This window comes from Vicia villosa, linkage group LG5 (assembly GCF_029867415.1).
Source record: "Vicia villosa cultivar HV-30 ecotype Madison, WI linkage group LG5, Vvil1.0, whole genome shotgun sequence".
Taxonomy (NCBI): Eukaryota; Viridiplantae; Streptophyta; class Magnoliopsida; order Fabales; family Fabaceae; genus Vicia; species Vicia villosa.
The window spans coordinates 93,887,513-93,908,783 of NC_081184.1; the positions used below are offsets into that span (position 1 = coordinate 93,887,513).

The 21,271-nt window shown below is 33.8% G+C and overlaps 1 pseudogene; it reads left to right on the plus strand.

Moving 5' to 3' along the window:
- Positions 1-9,965: 9,965 nt before the first annotated feature.
- LOC131605024 (uncharacterized protein At2g39920-like) lies at positions 9,966-10,526 on the plus strand (annotated as a pseudogene).
- The last annotated feature ends 10,745 nt before the right edge of the window (positions 10,527-21,271 follow it).

The following is a 21,271-nucleotide window of genomic DNA, read 5'->3' on the forward strand; positions in this document are numbered from 1 at the left end:
TTCCTCATGTATTAAGCTTGGCTATGGTGGAGTATTTATACAATAGTTAGAGCATTCTACACTAAGCTATTGTACACAAGTTGTACCATATGATAACTATTCATAACTACCTAACTGAATTATGAAGTGGTAGTTATTACAGTTAAGAGCCTCCCTTAATTTGATGCTTGATAAATATTGATCAAGTTCAAATGGGACATGAGAAAAGTGAACGGTTGAGGCAGTAGAGACTTGGTAAAAAAGTCTGCAAGTTGGCTCTTGGAAGGAATAGGAAGGAGCTTCATAATCCCAGCCATGAATTTTTCACGAACAATGTGACAATCAATCTCCAAATGCTTAGTGCGCTCATGGAAAACGGGGTTGGCAGCTATATGGAGAGCGCTTTGGTTATCACAATATAGCACCGGTGGCTTATCACAAGAAACACGTAGGTCACGAAGGAGATATAAAATCCATTGGAGCTCACAAGTGGCAGCAGTAAGGGTGCGATACTCGGCTTCAGATGATGATCTGGAGACAGTCTGTTGCTTCTTTGTGCGCCATGAGATTAGAGATTTCCAAGAAAGAAACATGAGCCAGAGATGGAACGACGAGTGTCTTTGCAGCCAGCCCAATCGGCATCAGAGAAACCAAGTAAGCACAGTTTTGATTTGTGGGGAAAAAATAAACCTCTGCCAGGATAGGATTTAAGATATCTAAGGACTCTGCAAGCAGCATTGTGATGGGTAATTGAAGGTTTTGATAGGAATTGACTCAACTGCTGAGTGATGAAGGTGATATCGGGTCGTGTGGTGTTGAGGTATATGAGACGGCCAATGAGTCTTCGATAAGCAGGGATGTCAGAAAAAGGTTCAGCATCATCAAAACAAAGTCTGATGGAAGGATCAGAGGGAGTGGAAGCATGCTTTGAACCAAGGAAACCTGAATCTGTGAGGAGATCAAGGCAGTATTTTCGTTGGCATATGGAAATACCTTTAGAAGAATGAGAACTCTCTAAGCCAAGAAAATACTTTAAAATGCCTAGATCCTTAATTCTGAAGGCTGCATGAAATGTGTTCTTGATGAAGGTGAACTCATCAAGAGAATTCCCTGCAAGTAAAATGTCGTCAACGTAGACAAGTAATATTGTAACATTTATGTTGGAATACTTGACGAACAAGGAATGATCAAATGTGGCTTGATGGTATCCGTGTTGTACAAGTAACGAGGTCAGTTTTTCATACCATTGACGACTTGCCTGTTTGAGTCCATACAGAGATTTTGACAAACGACACACCTGATTTTTCTTATGAGTAACGACACCTGGTGGAATAATCATATAGACGGTTTCATGCAACTCTCCATGCAGAAAAGCATTATTGACGTCAAGTTGGTGTAAGTGCCAAGAATTGATGGAGGCAAGAGCTAAGACAAGTCTCACGGTTGTTAGTTTAGCAACCGGTGAAAACTTATCTGTATAGTCCAAGCCCTCGATCTGATTATAGCCTTTCGCAACTAAGCGTGCTTTGAAGCGTTCTATACTGCCATCTGCATGATGCTTGATTTTGTAAACCCACCGACACCCAATGTGTTTGACATTAGGAGGAAGGTCAACGATTGTCCAAGTACCAGTGTTATTCAAGGCATCTAGCTCAGTTTGCATAGCTTGTTTCCAACACTCAAACTTGTTTGCCTCATTGAATGTTTTGGGTTCAGTATTGGTGGTAATAGAAAGTGCAAAATGACGATGGTCAAGGGAAATATTAGAATAAGATAAAAAATTAGAGATAGAATAGATTGTACCTGAGGATGATTGGTTATGAGCATCATGAAATGAGGCACAAACATAATCTTGCAAATGAGAGGGTTTATGACGGATTCTAGAGGAAGTACGAGGATTAATATGTGGATCAGTGTCAACAGATGAAGGTTCAGTATTAGGGGAAGAGGTATGTTTAGGGAAAGGATCGGTGTCAAAACTATCATCAATAGGAGGGGAGTTATGATGATTAGGGCTTGGTGTAGGTTGAGAGGAATCAGTGACATAATCCCAAGGAGGATAAGAGTTATGAGAAGGAGAGTGGTAGGGTAGAATATGCTCATAGAATGTTACATTTCTAGAGATGAAAATCTCATTGTTGGAGAGATCAAGTAGGACATAACCTTTGAAACCAAGTTGGTAACCAAGGAAGATGGACTTTCGAGCTCGATAAGAAAGTTTGGTTCTATGATTCAAGAGTGTGGAAGCAAAACATAGAGATCCAAATATTTTGATTTTGTTTACATCAGGGAGAGTATTGTAGAGTTTTTAGAAGGGTGACTAGTTTTGTAAGAGAGGAGTGTTAATTCTATTTATGATATAGGTGGCATAGGATATGGTATAGGACCAGAAAGGTTTAGGGAGTTTAGACTGAAAAAGTAAAGTACGTCCAACATTGAGGAGGTGTTGATGTTTACGTTCAACTCTCCCATTTTGTTATGGGGATTCTACACAAGACCTATGATGGATAATGCCTTTGGTCAAGTAAAAACCAGGCATTAAGAACTCAGGCCCATTATCAGTTCTAATAAATTTAGGGCAAGTGTGAAACTGGTTTTCGATTAAGGAAACAAAATGTTGAACATGTTTGGAAACTTCAGCTTTGGATTTTAAGAGAATTATCCATGTAAACCGAGTAAAGTCATCAAGTACAGTAAGAAAATACTTGTGACCATGGATAGAAGAAATAGCTAAGGGGCCCCATATGTCAAAATGAATTAATTCAAAAGGAACTTGAGCTCTAGAGTTACTTGGCTGGTAAGGTAGCTTCCTATGTCTAGCAAAATGACAAATATCACAAACTCCTTTATTGTCATGTGTAATATGGGAGTACAATTGAGACATTTTACACAATCGATTATGGGAAAAATGTCCTAGTCTAAAGTGCCACAAGGCTTGTAAAGGAATGGTAGTAACTTGGTTAATGTTGACATGAGAATCTGCAGAAGGTGTGGAAGGAATGTTTGAGTGGCTGGTGTTTGAGTTACCATCATGCAAGAGTTTGTATAAGCCATAAATTTCACTAGCCGAACCAATCATCTTCTGTGATTTCATGTCCTGCACAATACATTTGTGATCAAAGAATTGTAAGGTGCATTGTAGAGTTTTACACATTTTAGAGAAATAAATAGGATTAAGAGAAAATTCAGGAATGTACAACACATTAGTGAGATATAGATGGGGAGAAAAAACTACAGTACCAGCATATCTAGCTATGACTGAATTGCCATTTGGGAGACTAACATTGACAGGTGATATAGAAGAGTAAGATTGAAAAAATCTAAGAGAAGAGAATACATGATCATTTGCACCTGAATCTAACAGCCAGAAATTGGAGTAAGCATGACTAGAACAAATCAAGTTAGATATCAAACGAATACCTGATTTTGACTCATGATTACTGAAAATTTGGTTAGAACTAGGGACATGGTTAGAGGTTTGGCCAGAGGGTGTAGTATGAGGCATCAAATTAGAGTTTTGAAGCAAGCTAATTAACTGAGTAAGCTGATCTTGAGTAAAACTAGATTGAACAGTCGAAGAACTTCCACCTTCAGCATTCAATTGTGCACCATCTTCTGTACCTGAAGAATTAACAGCATTGGTGGACACATTCTTTTTGCCAAAATGTGGTGGAAAGCCATGCTTCCTATAACATACATCCACAGTGTGACCAATTCGATCGGCTTTGGCAAATCTTTCTTTAAGATTGAGCCAAACATCAAGAGAGTTTTCCAAGAAAACGATGGTTTGTGCAATAGGTTCAGAAACTGAATTGAGAAGCCAAGAATGAACAAGATAGTTGCATCGTTGCCAAACAGCGTGATTGAGATCAATGAATGAAGGAGCTTCAATGGAACCATCAATGAAAGCCAATTTGTTCTTAGCTCCGAGTGCACGTTGAATTGATCGTGACCAAGAGAGGTAATTAGAACCAGTGAGAACCGGAGTGATCTTGACAGAATTCGGACCTTCACTAGGGTGTATATAATACACAGAATCAACATCATTATTGGAGAAAGAAGTTGATTGCGTGGGGGAGCCATGAGAGAGATGTTAAGAATGGATCGAAGAAGAAGAAGAAGATTTGCAGAAAAAATATTGGAGAAGAAGAAGAGGAATTATGTGAACAATGCATAAAGAGAGAAAGATAGTGTAATTCCTCATGTATTAAGCTTGGCTATGGTGGAGTATTTATACAATAGTTAGAGCATTCAACACTAAGCTATTGTACACAAGCTGTACCATATAATAACTATTCATAACTACCTAACTGAATTATGAAGTGGTAGTTATTACAGTTAAGAGGGAGCTTGAACATCTGTTTGAATTGTAAGTTATTTTTAACTTTCAGTTACACTTAATAACAAGTATAAGTGTTATTTTCAGGTGCTAAGTTCTACGTATAGGCTAGCAATTTCTTGTCTTACACACCTAAATTTGTTTTTTTTCTAGGCCAGCTTTGTTAACTCCATTGCTATAATCAAATCAAGGGTGAAACTAATGTGGATTACATCCCCATTCATTGTTTCTAATGTGATCTATTAGAGGAAATGATGCTTTAGTTGTGTTGGTTGATGTCATTAGATTTATTTGGTTTTGTATTTATGTATGTTTGTTGTTTGAGTAAATATTTTTATGCTCAACACTCAGATTTTATTTGGTCCTTGGAAGGATTAAGTTTAATTTTAGCTAAACAATTTTGTTGTGTTAATGCTATCGAATTTATTTTAGTTGTAACGTGAAAATGGGTTCTAATAGTTATAGAATGTGTGTTCCAACAATTTAAATGGTAAAATTTTGGATGGCCCAATGTCTGGCCCATTTTCTAATATAAAAAAAAAATTGGCTTAAAAGTGTATTTTAACCATCAGAGTTTTTTAACACACTCATACACATTCTTAAAGGTCTCTTGCAAAAATATCTAAATATTTCAAACTTTTGAATATGCACATTCGAACACATATTTTTTTTCAAAAAAAATAGTTTTACATGTGCATTTCTGAAGTCACATTTTTTTCTTTAAGAAAATGTGACTTTGCATGGGCATATTTGAAGAAGTTTTTTTTTTCAAGAAAATGTGACTCCGAATGTCTATATCCGAAATAACCCATATCCCAAATTTTTTTAGATTTTATTTTAATTTTATTTTGAAAAATTATTTATTTATAATATAGTTATAATATAATGAATAAATATTTGATTTTATTTTGAAAAGATATTTATTTATAATAACATTCAACTTTTGATTATAATATAAATATCTTTTATTTCTTCAAATAAAAATATCATCTAAATTAAATTTAACTTTTAAGTTACAAATTTTATTCAAAAATTATTCATAATTTTAAATAAATAAGAAAACAATTACATTTTACCATTTTTAATTTCATAATATAAATTTACTTTAATATTTAATTTTCAATTATAAATTTAAGTTATTATTTTTTTTAATAGTAACTCATTTTAATTATATTATAACTATATTATAAATAAATATATTTTCAAAATAAAATCAAAATAAATTTAAAATATTTATTTAATTTAGATGACACTTATGTTTGGAGAAATAAAAGATATTTATATTATAAAATATTTTTTTTCAAAATAAAATCAAATACATATTTATTATATTATAAATAAATATCTTTTCAAAATAAAATCAATATAAAATTCAAAGAAATTTGAGATATTGATTATTTTAGTTATGCACACCCGAAGTCACCTTTTGAGGTTTTCAGATATATATGAGTGGGATAAAAAATTGTCTTTAAAATGGTTTATCCTTGGTTCAAATAAAAAAAATTGTATTTATTTTCAATTGGGCCCAATTCCATTAAGCTCGAAAATAACTGAATTGTAAACACAATAAAAAAAACGAATTACAAAATTGGTAGAATTGGTTCATCATTTTACACCCGAGGATTGAGTCAGATTGAGGTTTTAGATCCAAAACCGTTTCGATGTCCATCTCTAACCCGTACACCCAATTAATAAAGTTTTATGAAATATTTTTTACCCTTGGAGTGCAAGAAGAGATGGAAGATATGTTTCTAAGACTATTTTGTAAATAGGAAAAGCAAAAAATTTGTATTTGGATCTGACAACGTAAACTATGATGAATTGAAATACAAAATCGCTGATGTCAAAGAGTTTAGGAAATGTTAATGCAATTATATCTAGAATGGAAATAAGAACCCATCAAAGCCAACACAACAAATATCCAGTTCAAGCATATAATGCTGAAGCTAGGTACCATGATGCAATGCTTGTTCAAAATAAGCTATGGCTACAAATTGTAGAAAAAATTTCAAAGCAACTATACAAACTTCCACAACAATTCAGAGAAATGCAAGAATCTTCTATTAAAACAAACAAAAATTGCATTGCATATTGTGAGTTGTGTGCAAGTGATCATCCTACTTGATAATTCTCTCAAACTGAAACTGACATATTAGAGAGAGGCTTATCCCTCACAACCAACCCATTGACTAATATTTCAATTCCCTCCTCTTTCCTAAACTCTTGTCCCATTTCTAAACTGCTACATAATTTTTGCCTCAGGTCTTCTTGGATATTAATGGTCATTTTCCTAGCATTAGTTCTCATGATCGTCATTTAAGCTAATTTTTAAAGTATCATTCCCAAACACAAATAAAATAAAATTTTTAAAATTATTTCAGTATTAAATTATTAATGTGAGTTCTACTAATGTTCAAATTCAACGGAGAGTTTTTACCGTGGTGCCACATAAATGAAAATAAATTTTTATAAGCCACACATTGTAAATAGGTTTTTTCTTTACCCACCTCCCTATGGGGGCCACCCCAGCGAAAACCTCACTTTACCCCGCTTCGGAAATGCATTTTCGAAATATTTTTTTTTCTAAATTTTTTCAGACTTCGGAAGTGCATTTCTGAAAAAATCTCAAAAATTGAGATTTTGATTAATTCGGAGATACATCTCTGAAAAAACAAAAAAAAATTAAAAATCCCAAAAATTAATTTTAGGATATTAATTAATTCACATATCATAAATTTGATATAATTTATGAGTAATGAATAATAATAATTATATATTTTGATATAATTTATGAGTTATGAATAATAATTATTATATATTTATATTCTAATTCATATTTTAAAATTTAAAATAATTTTAATTAAAGAAATTAAAATAATTTCACTTACAAAATGAGTTATAATTTTTTATTTATATATTTATAATAATTATTATATATTTACAAAAAAATTAAAAAAATGAGTGTTTTAATTTATATATTTATATAATAATTATAATAATTATTATATATTTATAAAAATTAATATATATTTATATATATTTATATATTTATATAATAATTATTATATATTAATTATAAATATATTTATATATTTATATAAAAATTATAAAAATTATAAAAATGAGTGTTTTAATTTATAATAATTATTATATATTTATATATTTCACTTACAAAATTAATAATTATTATTATATATTTATATATTTCTATTCTGATTCATAATTAAAAATGAGTTATAATTTTTTATTTAGTTTAAAAAAATTAAAAAAAGATTTTGTCTTAATTTTATTTAATGAATAAATTTTATATTTAACTCTATATAATTCAAAATTTACTTATGAAATTAAAATGTTTTTAATTTATATAAGTTAGTAAAATAATTTTTAACTTTAAAATTGTTTAGGAAATTTTGATTCACCTTGATTTTATTGATTCACCTTCATTTTATTGGTTCACCTGGATTTTATACCTATTAATTGTATTGATTCACCTTGATTTTAATTTTTTAATAATTATTGAATTCTTTCGGAAGTGTATATCCGAAACATTCCAAGACCAATTTGGTCTGGGAATATTTCGCATATGCATCTCCGAAGACACCCCTCTCCCAAAAATGGGGTGTTTTCGGAAATGTATCTCCGAAAACTAAAAAAAGGGGTGTTTTCGAAAATGCATCTCCGAAAACTAAAAAAATGGGTGTTTTCGGAAATACATCTCCGAAAACATTTTTTTTCGTGTTTTCGGAAGTGCATTTCCGAAAACACCTTTTTTTTTTCAATAAAAGTACGTTTTCGGAAATGTATTTTCGAAACAAGGGGTATTTTGGTAAATTCGCCAGAGATGACTAAGAAGGTTAGGAGGTGGATAAAGAAATTTCTTTGTAAATATATTTTGTATATCCCATTCTTTTTAAATTTCTTTATTAAAATAATACCACAAAAACCAAATGGACGGAAGGCTATTTGAGTTTTGGATTTTTTTTATTCATATTTATTACTTTATTTTAGAATTATTTATTATATTAAAATTAAGGTTACTTTTAGAGTGAGGAATTAATTAAGACCTCACTGTAATCTTACCACTCATATTCACTGTAATCTTACCACTCATATTCACCGTTATATTATAGTAAACCTAAGAAATTATATATTTCAATGTGACACACGATTCTTGTCTCTCCCATAAGCACCCACGCATTCCTTTATCTCTCGCTCATTGGATCAAAACAACAAACCGTAAAGTGTGATACTATTGTACATATCAATAATTCAATAATTTCTTCAAAACAAATTATACACAAACATGCATAAATCTCAAAATACCTTAATTCAATTTAAAAAAATGGAATTGTCGCTTATGCTGATGAAATAATTTTCATTGAAGCCATGCATTAACTTTAACTAATTAGATTTAAAATTTCTGAAAATGTTGCAATCATAAGAAAAAACAATTGATAATTTTGTTTTGGCTTTTTTTTTTTTAAAATGATTTTTATAGTATTAGATAATATTGTGTAAAAACTTTTAAAGAAATTTTTTATAAAAGTTTCAAATGAAAATTTAGTTTGAAAAGTTATTCTTAAAATGTAATTTTAGGTATTTCATCTATGATGAGTACTAACAACACTCTCTTTTCAACATTCTTTTCGACACTCACTTTTTTATTGGTTGAAACATTTGTGAGTTCCTCACTTTGAAAATGAATCCCACATAAAGTGGTAGGACCCACAAATGTTTCAACCAATAAGAAAGTAGGTGTTGGAGAGAGTGTTGCTACCATTTCTCTTCATCTATTTATGAAGGAAAAAAAACTGGATATCAAAATTTTAAAAAATCACCTAATTTTGAATGTATTTCAAATAGATTTTCATAAAAATCATTTTAGAAATACAACTTTTTTAAAAAATTGTGATTTTGACAAAAATTTGGTGTTGAATAATATATTTTTATGTTATCGGATGTTAAAATTAGTGTTTCATTTTAGAAAAAACGAATATAAAAAAATTTGTAATATTTTGAAAAACGATTTTGTAAAATCTATTTTCAAAAATACAAAGAAAAAATACATTTTTTTAAAGCTGAAACAAACTGGCCCTAAATCCACCGATAAATTATGGATTTTCTTTGTTTTGTGATTGTAACCACATACAAGATCGTAACAGAGTTTCATGAGACATTTGCAGTGTTGTTTTGGCTCAGATCGGTGTAGCTTGTGACAAAGATTGAAGGTTGTTGTAGACAAGTTGTGAACAATCTGTATAGAGGAAAACCATGATACACAAAAGCCATGGTAGTGGTACGTGGTGTCGCCGGAAAAATGCCTCAAGAATTACGTCATTTTTCTTGAATAAACATACTTAATCTTGAGAGAGAAAGAAAGGTAAGGGATTGTGTAGGAAAAAAGATACACGTGTTCTTCATTTATTTTTAACGCATCTATACCTTTAAACAAATCTGATGGTTTAGAAAAATATCCACCAGTGTACTATTTATTTGATGGTTCATTTTAGATTTCTCCTAAAATTAATATAATAATTAATTAAATATTATTAAATTTAAAGTAAATTATTTTAATTTTAACAAATCTGTTAAAATAATTAATAATATTGAAAAAACTAAAAGAGAATAAAATATATAATAATTGATTTCAATGATGCTACAATATTGTCAAAGTAACGGTGCTGGAATTGTTGAGCTTAGGAATAATAAATATAATGCTATAGTTATTGCAAGATTCATTCGCTGCAAGCTAAGCTCAATAATTTGGAAGAACATAATGTTCCTAAAATTTGAAAGGACCTGGTTGTACAGTATATCAATGGAGGTCAATATGTTTGAGATTTGGATTTAACCAAATTTGTGATTGAGGATCACTTCAATGGTGTTAAACCATCAAAGGTTGCATTTGATGTGGTGTTGATTGACAATTTGACATATTTGGCATTTTTCCATTGTGTCCTCATTCTTCCAATTTGTTTCAAAGCAATAGCAATTGTATCTTAGAGGAAAAAATTTGAAGTGCATGGTTGTGTTAAGATTAAACATATGAACCTTCAAGCTAGTGGTTTGTCTATAATTTTATTACCTAAATGTCTCCATGAATCGTCTTGTCTCTGCTATATTTAGAGGTTGGTCTTCATTGATGATGAGAGAAGGTGAAGATTCAACTAGACTGGATGAGTATTTTTCTAGGCAATGGAACGTGTAAGTTCCCTTCGTCAGAGGCTGCTAGCTGCTTTAGAATGTTAATTTTGTTGCGTATGATACTCAATTTGATACAAATGGAGAATAGGGATTGAAATGTTTGGATAATCACTCACTAACTAATTATGATTCAACCAATCATTCCGCTTGCAATGGTTATAGGATGTCTTAGAAACCAAAACATGATACTAGATGTGAGGTAGAAGATATTCTATCTCATTCTGTTTCGCTCTATACGATTTCATCAATCCAAACAAAGCTTCAAAGTTTCATAGCATCAAAGTTTTCCTAGAACTTGTGTACAGATTCAAAAATGCAGAAAATAGCTAAGATGTCGTCACCAATATAAAAGGAAAAAGTCAAATAAATAAATCAGGCACAAACGCCGACAACATCTTAAATTGCTATGAACCAAGTGTTTTAGTAATTTATATGTCGCTTACCATGTAAAAAGATCGGTCTAGAACTGACATGCCACTTGAACGACAAGGCATAAACCCATTGGACCCTCAGTGCAAAATAAAAAAGCTCTTAATGTGAGCTCTGTGACATCCTGATTTTATTAGCTATTTTATTTTATTAGTTAATTATTTATTTAATTATTGGGTGGTGTGATAATTATTTAATTGTGTGTTATTGTGTTAATTGGGTTATTTAAATTATTAGTAGAATAATGAATGAATAGCTAATTGGGCCTAATAATTAGAAATAGAACTAATATAGGGGTGTGAGTTACTAAGCCCAATATGAGAAACACTAGTTAGTAAGGATTTTGTGAAAACAAGAGATTAGACTCTCATTTGTTAAGAAACAAGGAAGAGAAGAGAAGATGAAAAGAGGATAATAGAGAAAGGAGAAGGAAAACCTAGAAGAAGAAGAATCTTCAAGAAGTAAGAGTGGGTTTTCATGTGATTATGGGTTTATATGATATATGCAATGGGTAGGATACATGAACTAAGAATGGGTATTTCAATTTCAAAGTTTTTTGGTATGCTTAGGTTTTGATTTAGAATCCATAGAATTGATGTTTGAAACATGTTTTGATGAAAGTAATTAATGCATATATGTTGTATTGATGATATGAAATATTTGATTATTGATAGAAGAGGTTTGAGGCTTTGGATTTGGGTTGGAATTGAGTTTAGAAACATAAAAATATGTTTTTTTTTTGTTCTGGTATAGTGGGAATCGGTTACCAGTATATGGATAACCGGTTACCGCTGGAGTTTTTGGGTGTTTTAATAGGGTGGAATCGGTTACAACTATAAGTCCGTTTTTGTAAAACTTCAAAAATTTCAAAAATTCATATCTTTTGAACCGTAAGTCCGTTTTGAGCGTCGTTCAAAGTGTTGAAAAGTTAGTACAATAACCTTTTCTGATAAAAATAGATTTGTTGGCATTAGATGATTTAATCAAGGTGTGGTTGTGAGAAATGACATGTATTTGTTAGAACAAGATTTGTTCTGATCAATATTTTTGTTTTGATGATAACAATGTATATGAATTTTGTATAAGACAATGTGGTACTCTAATCCTATGCATTTTCCATTTCAGGAAATATATAAGGAGTATGCACAATTCAGCGCTAAGAAGCACTGACTCAGAAGGTTCAGGATTGCAACATCAGAACATGCTCTCGCAAGACATCAGAAGATGGTCAAGCAGAATCCGAACATGGTCTATGAAGCATCAGAAGAACATGAGATCAGAAGCAGATGCACTGAAGTTCTTATGGTATCACACTAAAGCACTTCAAAGTCAGAAGACAAGAAGATGCTCTGCACCAAGCTGTAACTCTGATTCTGATTATTCAAACATTGTATTCACAAATCTGAGATCAGAAGTTAGTACTAGATGACAGGCTATTAAGTCTAATCTCTGACTGACAAAAGGAACGTTAGAAGCTACAAAAGGCAAAGTCAGTAAAAGCAGAGAAAAGCATGGCTCGAGGTAGTTGACAAAACAGTGAAAACATTAAATGCAAAGCTGTCCAGTCACACAACGCATTGAATGCAGTTCAACGGTCATCTTCTCAAAACGCCTATAAATATGAAGTTCTGATCAGAAGCAAATACGAACAATACTCGCAAAATACTGAAATGCTGGTGAATTCAAATCTCACGAACTTCATCTTCAACCTCACAAACTATTGTAATATTTAGTGAGTGTTAAGCTTGGAACTTAAGAGAAATATCACAGTTGTGATTATAGCTTTCTAAGAAGCAATTAAAATTCTTGTAAACATTTATTTTACATTGATTGTAAGAGGTTCCTAGAGTGATCAGTGAGATCAGTAGACTCTAGAAGACTTAGAAGTTTCTAAGTGGTGATTTCCTAGAGTGATCAAGTTGTGATCAGTATACTCTAGAAGACTTAGAGTGTTTCTAAGTGGATAACCATTGTAACCAAGATTGATTAGTGGATTAAATCCTCAGTTGAGGTAAATCACTCTAACGGGGTGGACTGGAGTAGTTTCGTTAACAACGAACCAGGATAAAAATATTGTGTTCATTGTTTTTATCTTAAGAGTTTTTAAAGTCACACTTATTCAAACCCCCCTTTCTAAGTGTTTTTCTATCCTTCAACTGGCATCAGAGCACCGATTCTAGGTGCAAGCACTTAACCGTGTTAGAAAAAGATTCAGGGAGAAAAACACTAAGTTAATATGGTTGATCCATCAACAGCTCCATCAACTGCTACACCTGTTTCAAATGATCAACACGACAATGGAAATGGATATTCTAGACCACCAGTATTTGATGGTGAAAACTTTGAATACTAGAAAGATAGATTGGAAAGTTACTTTCTTGGTCTAGATTTTGATTTATGGGACTTACTTGTGGATGGTTACAGACATCCTGTAAATGCTAGTGGAGCAAAGATGTCAAGACAAGAAATGAGTGATGATCAAAAGAAACAATTCAAAAATCATCACAAGTCAAGGACTATTCTGCTGAATGTTATTTCTCATGCTGAATATGAGAAGATATCAAACAGAGAAACTGCCCATGACATCTTTGAATCATTGAAGATGACTCACGAAGGAAATGCCCAAGTCAAGGAGACAAAAGCTCTTGCATTAATCCAGAAGTATGAAGCCTTCAAGTTGGAGGATGATGAAAACATTGAAACAATGTTCTCAAGATTTCAAACTCTAACTACTCGATTAAGAGTGCTTGACAAGGAATATACAAAGGCTGATCACGTCAAGAATATCATCAGAAGCTTGCCCAGAAGATGGGGTCCAATGGTGACTGCATTCAAGATAGCAAAGAATTTGAATGAAGTCTCTTTGGAAGAGCTGATCAGTGCCTTGAGGAGTTATGAAATAGAGTTGGATGCTAATGAACCTCAAAAGAAAGGTAAGTCTATTGCTTTAAAATCTTTGAATAAAAAATGCACTAACGCTTTTTAGGCGGAAGAAGAAGATTCTGAAGAGTCAGAATCAGAAGAAGAAGAAGAAGATGAACTGTCCATGATCTCCAGAAGGGTAAACCAACTCTAGAAGAGTAAACAAAGGAAGTTCAAGAACTTCAGAAGTTCCAAAAAGCCTGAAAGAGGAGAATCTTCTGGACTCAGAAGATCTGACAAAAAGAAGGTCACATGCTTTGAGTGCAAGGAGCCAGGACATTACAAAAGTGAGTGTCTAAAGCTTTAGAGGGCAAAGCTCAAGAAGAAGTTTTAGAAGAAGAAAGGTCTTATGGCTACCTAGGACGATTCAGATTCATCAGAACTAGAAATAGACTCTAAAGACGAGCAAGCCAACATAGCGCTGATGACTACTGTGGATGATGGATCAGAATCAGACTCTGACTCTGAAGAGGTATTTTCTGAACTGTCTAGAGATGAGCTAGTTTCCAGTTTAACTGAAATTCTGGAAATCAAGGCTAAGCTTAGTAGCTGTCATACCCCAAATTTGTCCTACCCCTTTAATTTCTAACTGGCTTAATCTTCACATTTCATTTGCATACCCTTCATTAGGTCATCTAACATTCATACATTCATCATTAATTAATATATTTGGCACGAGGATCAAGGATCTTGAGAACTAAGGCTTTCACTTCACGCGAGCTTGAATCAACTGGTTTTCTCTTTAACTAAGGTTCGTGGAGCTAGGGTTTTGTGTTCATATTCATTGATAGCTCTTTCCTTCATCAAGCTTCTTCATCAAGATGCCTCGGAAGCAAGTGGATCGGGGCTTTATCATTATTTTTACTGAGGATTTTGTGAGCTAGGGTTCTGGTGTATTTCTCAATTTCTTGATTCATTGCTTTCCCATTGAGCATCTCAGGAAGGAATTGGGGCTTCTTACTCATGGTTTTTGAGTTTGTTAACCTTACACTAATTGAGGTCTCGGGGGATTAAACTGTAAAAGCAAGATATGGCGCAAAGTGGAGTTGCAGATTCATTGTGATCAGGGAAATATTATTCTCATTTGTTTGTTTCTTGTAATACAGGTTGACTTGAGTGGGATAGTCGAGGTTAGGGTTCCATTGAATTAAAGAATTATTTGGAGGTATTCATTCAAGTCCCTTATTTGTCAAAATTGCTTAAGCAAGCAAGATTGGAAAGTGTCATTTGGATTTTTGGAATTTATGGCACAAAACACAAAAGCCAAGGGCCTTGAATCAAAGGAAATGGTTTGAAACGTATAAAAGAAAGATGTTTCAGAAGTGTATCAATTGGATGTTCAAAGCCACATTGCAAGATTGTGATACAGTACTATGTTTCAAGTACTTTGTACATTGCCAAGTTTTCAAATACATCATTCTGATTATATCATAAAACTCAAGTGTATACATCACAAATTCAAGGTTTTCATGTCCAAAGCATTCATTCAAGGCCAATTTCAACTATCCAAGATCAGTTACACCATTCAATATGCCGTACAAGATTACATAAAAGGAGGTTACAAAAGAAATTCAGCACATTGAAATTTACACCAAAAAACCTAAACTAATCTCGACCAAGTGCGCTTCATCTCTATCATTTGCCAAAGGACCTCCATGAAACATCCAAGTCTCTTCATGCTTCCACTTCAATCACCTGTGATTTCCTTGTTGCCCCATGTTGCTTTAGACTCCCATCATGACCATGCTGCAAACAAGAAGGATTAGTACCATGGTTCAAGACATACATCTAAATGCATTACAAAAAAGGAGGAATTTTATGAAGTTATGAAGCAACATTCCAAGATATAAAAATTCTCATTCATCATACATCCAGTATCAGAACCATACACACATTGCAATGCAACAAAAGAAATCCATAACGGTTATATAACCGTATCGCCCAACTTGCTGCACCATTTTAAAACTAATAGTTTCACTAACTAAATTTCACACTAGTCCTAACCATTAAATACCATATTCAATCAGGCCCCTGTTAAAACAAGAAAACCACCATATAACCACCCTAACCTTTTACAATTTCATAACTAATAGTGACCAATCCCCTGCATAAAACAGTTACAAAACAAGTCTCTAACTACCAAAAACTAACTTCACAACTGCCTCTAACCAACTTCCAACCACCAAATCAGAACATATAACTAACATAACCTAATTCCTAATCTCCAACTAATTTCTAACTATCATGACAGAAAACCCAACCTCCTAACTGATTTTCACTAACTGTCAAACCCTCTAACTAACTTCTCTTAACTACTAACAGCCTTCATAACAGAATCTATAACTACCTGCCAGCTCATCATAACAGAAAACGGCCCTAACAGAATCAAGTCTAACAACAGAGCATAACAGAAAATCAAAAGAGGAACTGACCTGAGGAATCTCTATATAACAGAGCATTGCTCCATTCTTCATCGGCTCTCTTCCTCCACAATTTCTTCCCCACCACCATCATCCTCTAATCTCCACCATCTTCAATCTTTATCTTTCTCTCTTCTTCACCTCTCATCATCTCCAGAACCACCATCATCTTTCTTCACCATCTTTCAATCTTCACATCCACCAATCTTCATCGCACAAAAACAATTCAAACTCGGCATAGCAGCATAACAGAAGAGAAGAGCGTAACAGAAAAGAAGAGAATTCAGAAAAAAGGAAACTCACCTTGTAACAAACTCTGGATCCGATTCAACACCATCTTCAATCTTCATCTTTCTCTCATCATCCTCAAGGAGCGACACCATCAACCTTCATCCACACAATCGTTTTCTTCATGTATGTAGAATCATCAACTTCGTTTCTCATCAATCTGCAAGAATGAACAAGGGAGCTTCAGCACTTCCACGTCAATCTCCACGCCTCAATCTTCATCAGAGCTCGCGTAACAACAACCTTATCCTCACGTTTCAACTGTAAATCTGCAAACAACACATCAATCATCATCACATCGCCAACACAACAACGCTCGACTTCCATCATCATAACAATCGCAACATCATCATCAACAGAGAGAAATTCGAACGAAGCTCAAGACGGAATCGAGAGTATTGGAGCAAGATGAGATGAAATCAGAATCGAAGAAAGGTTGAACGTGAGAGAGAGCGGGAGGCATCGGAGATGAAGTCGGCGAGAGATGAAGTCGACGAGAGAACAGAAGAGAGACGAGCGGACAGAAAGAGACGAGGGGGTGAAGTCATTCCGTTCTCATGGCGGTGACTCGAGACCTTGATCGGAGAAGAGGAGATTTTCGCCGCCGTTGCGTTCTGTGAAGGAGAAGAAGCTCAGAGAATTGGGATCGTCACTCTCAAGTAACCCTAATCCTATTTCAATTTCCCTTTTTCTATTTTTTATTTATTTTACTTTATTTTTTACTTGTTTTTACTGAACAAAACAAATCTGAAAACAACAATGGGCCTTCAATGGTTTGCTAGGCTCACCCCACGCTAGCCCATGCACCATCTTTTTTTTCTGGCTGAATCATACAATAAAAATCCCCTGGGCCAAATTGCTAGCGTAGCACTCCCTTTAGGCCCATCGTCCCTTTTCTTTTTTGCCATAGGAAGCTACAAGAAAATAACAATATCCTGGGCCTAGCGCCCTTGTTGCTCTTCAAACCGTTAAATTCAATTCATACCCCTCTGTTCCCACTTTTGCTTCTTTAGATTTTAGTTTCTTTTAGTTTTTTTCTAGACTTTTTTAGATAATAAAAACAATAAGAATCAATAAAACTTGTTAGATTTTATGTCACTTTTAGGAATTAATTTTAGGCCTTCTAATTGAGTATCTTTCATAAAAAAAAAACACATTAAAAAAAATAGTAGTTTTCTAGTTTAACTTTGCATTGATGCTTGAATTGTTTTCATGCTAGCTCCATGTTATTTTTGTATGACATTTGTGTGATTTTATTGCTTGTATTTTTGGCCTTATTTTAGGCCTATTTCGTTTGTACCATTTTTAGATTCCTTTTGTACATAAATAGGAATTAGACAACTTAGATTAGAATTTATAATTAGTTCCCTATTTCATCTCTTTTTCTTTTCAACTTTTAAGATACTTAATAAAAGGAAGATGCGAATCACATTAAGAAAGTGATAGAGAAATGAGCGGGATTCATTCCCTAATCTGTTTCTCAATCGCTTAGTGGCATAGAAACGAGTGGGATTCATTCCCTAATCTGTTTCTCGGTCACTACTTAATGGGAGAGAAATGAGTGGGATTCATTCCCTAATCTGTTTCTCAAACATTACGTAATGGGATAGAAGTGAGTGGGATTCATTCCCTAATCTGCTCCTCGATCATTATACATTTTTATGTGATTCGAGTCGCAAAGTAAATTCCCTTAAAAAATACACAACCAAAAACACTTAAAACACCTAACAATGGTTCAAATTAAAACAAAGTAGAGAAAGTGGTGAGTGGCCCGGTATTGGGAACTGTTCATCACTAATCTACCCTAAAAGACACAAACCAATCATTTCTTTTCCTTCTTTCTAAGGGCATTGTTATTTCCGCTCAAACGCATCATAGGCGATCCCTTATGCAAGAGCGCGAACGTTAACTCCGCCCAACTAAAAAACACAAAAAACAAACAGAAAATCGTGAGCCGAGCTACGGTAACTCTGATTCCTGAAAAGGATACGTAGGCAGCGGGGTAGGGCCCGTGCGAGTACAATTCTTTATTTTTCCCTACATTCTGCATTCATTCGCATTTAGATATAGACATAGTTAGACACCCTTTTGATAGAAACAAACATAGGTGGATACCATCGAGTACGATGGGCGTGAGGGGTGCTAATACCTTCCCCTTGCGTAACCGACTCCCGTACCTAGATTCTCTGGTCGTAAGACCCTATTCCTTCCCTTGTTAGGTTTTCTGATATTCCTTTCCCTTATGGGATAAATATATTGGTGGCGACTCTGTTCATTTTTCGCGAGCGTGCGACAGTATCGAATACAAAAAGCTGAGAAAGCTATTTGCATCTGAAACTAAGAAGCTTGAATTAGAAAATTCTGAACTCAAAGAAAAAGTTTTAAAACTATCCAAAGATGCTGAGGCATCTTCTAGTTCAGAAAAGTCTATTCCAAGCTTGAACAATATTCTTAAGGAATATGACTTGAGTTTTAGGAAATTCTTATCTAGAGGTATTGGAAGAAGTCAACTTGCCTCTATGATATATGCAGTTAGTGGAAACAAGAGAGTTGGCATAGGCTATGAGGGTGAAACCCCATACAAACTTGAACCTGTAGATGATAATGTTAGAACAAGATTTGTTCTGATCAATATTCTTAGTTTTGATGATAACAATGTATATGAATTTTGTATGAGATAATGTGGTACTCTAATCCTATGCAATTTCCATTTCAGGAATCACATAAAGAGTATGCACAAAATCAGCGCAAGAAGCACTGACTCAGAAGGAACGTTAGAAGCTATTAAAGGCAACGTCAGTAGACACAGCGAAAGCAAGGCTCGAGGTAGTTGACAAAAGAGTGAAACATTAAATGCAATGCTGTATGGATTACGCAAAGCATTAAATGCTCCCAACGATCATCTTCTTAAACGCCTATAAATTGAAGTTCTGATGAAAAGCTGAATACAATACTTGCGCAAATATACAGAAACGCTGTCAAATTCAAAAAGCTCTCAAACTTCATCTTCAACCTCACTACATTGCTGTTGTAATATATTAGTGAGATTAAGCTTAAACTTGAGAGAAAATCACAGTTATGATAATAGCTTTTTAAGAAGCATTGTAACTCTTAAAAGAATTTGTTTACATTAATTTGTAGAACTAGAGTGATCAGGTTGTTGATCAGAATACTCTAGAAAGTCTTAGAGGGTATCTAAGCAGTTTGTTCCTAGAGTGATCAGGTTGTGATCAGTATACTCTAGAAGACTTAGAAGTTGTCTAAGTAGAAAACCGTTGTAATCTTGTGTGATTAGTGGATTAAATCCTCAGGTGAGGTAAATCACTCCAAGGGGGTGGACTGGAGTAGTTTAGTTAACAACGAACCAGGATAAAAATCATTGTGCAAATAGTTTTTATCTTACAAGTTTTAAAGCTACACTTATTCAACCCCCCCCCCCTTTCTAAGTGTTTTTCTATCCTTCAATTGGCATCAGAGCGCCGGTTCTAAGGTGCAAGCACTTAACCGTGTTTAGAAAAGATTCAGGAAGAGAAAAACGCTTAAGTCAAGATGGCTGGTGAAGATCCAACAAATACATCTACATCTGGCTCTGCTGAGCAACAAAATGGAAATGGTAACAATGGTTATACTAGACCACCAGTATTTGATGGTGAAGAATTTGAATATTGAAAAGATAAACTTGAAAGTTACTTTCTTGGTCTAGATGGTGACTTATGGGATCTGCTGATGGATGGTTACAAACATCCAGTGAAAGCTACTGGTGTAAAGCTTACAAGACAAGAAATGAATGATGATCAAAAGAAGCAATTCAAAAATCATCATAAGTGTAGGACTGTTTTGCTGAATGCTATCTCTCATGCTGAATATGAGAAGATATCTAACAGGGAAACTGCCTATGATATATATGAGTCATTGAAAATGACCCATGAAGGAAATGCCCAAGTCAAGGAGACTAAAGCTCTTGCCTTGATCCAGAAATATGAAGCCTTCAAGATGGAGGATGATGAAAATATCGAGAAGATGTTCTCAAGATTTCAAACGCTAACTGCTGGATTGAGAGTTCTTGACAAGGGATACACAAGGGCTGATCATGTCAAGAAGATTATCAGAAGCTTGCCAAGAAGATGGGGTCCTATGGTGACTGCTTTCAAAATTGCCAAGAATCTGAATGAAGTCTCTCTTGAAGAATTGATCAGTGCTCCGAGGAGTCATGAAATTGAGCTGGATGCTAATGAACCTCAGAAGAAAGGTAAGTCTATTGCATTAAAATCTAATTATAAAAAATGCACTAACGCTTTTTAGGCTGAAGAAGAAGATTCTGAAGAATCAGAAAGATGAACTGTCCATGATCTCCTGAAGAGTAAACCAACTCTGGAAGAGCAAGCAAAGGAAGTTCAAGAGCTTCAGAAGTTCAAAGAAGCCTGAAAGAGGAGAATCTTCTGGAGGCAGAAGATCTGACAAGAAGAAGGTCATCTGTTATGAGTGCAATGAGCCTGGACACTTCAAGAATGAATGTCCAAAACTTCAGAAGGAGAATCCCAAGAAGAAGTTTCATAAGAAGAAGGGTCTTATGGCAACATGGGATGATTCTGAATCAGAATCAGAATCAGACTCTGAAGGCGAGCAAGCAAACCTTGCACTGATGGCCATAGTGGATGATGGATCAGAATCTACATCAGAATCAGATTCT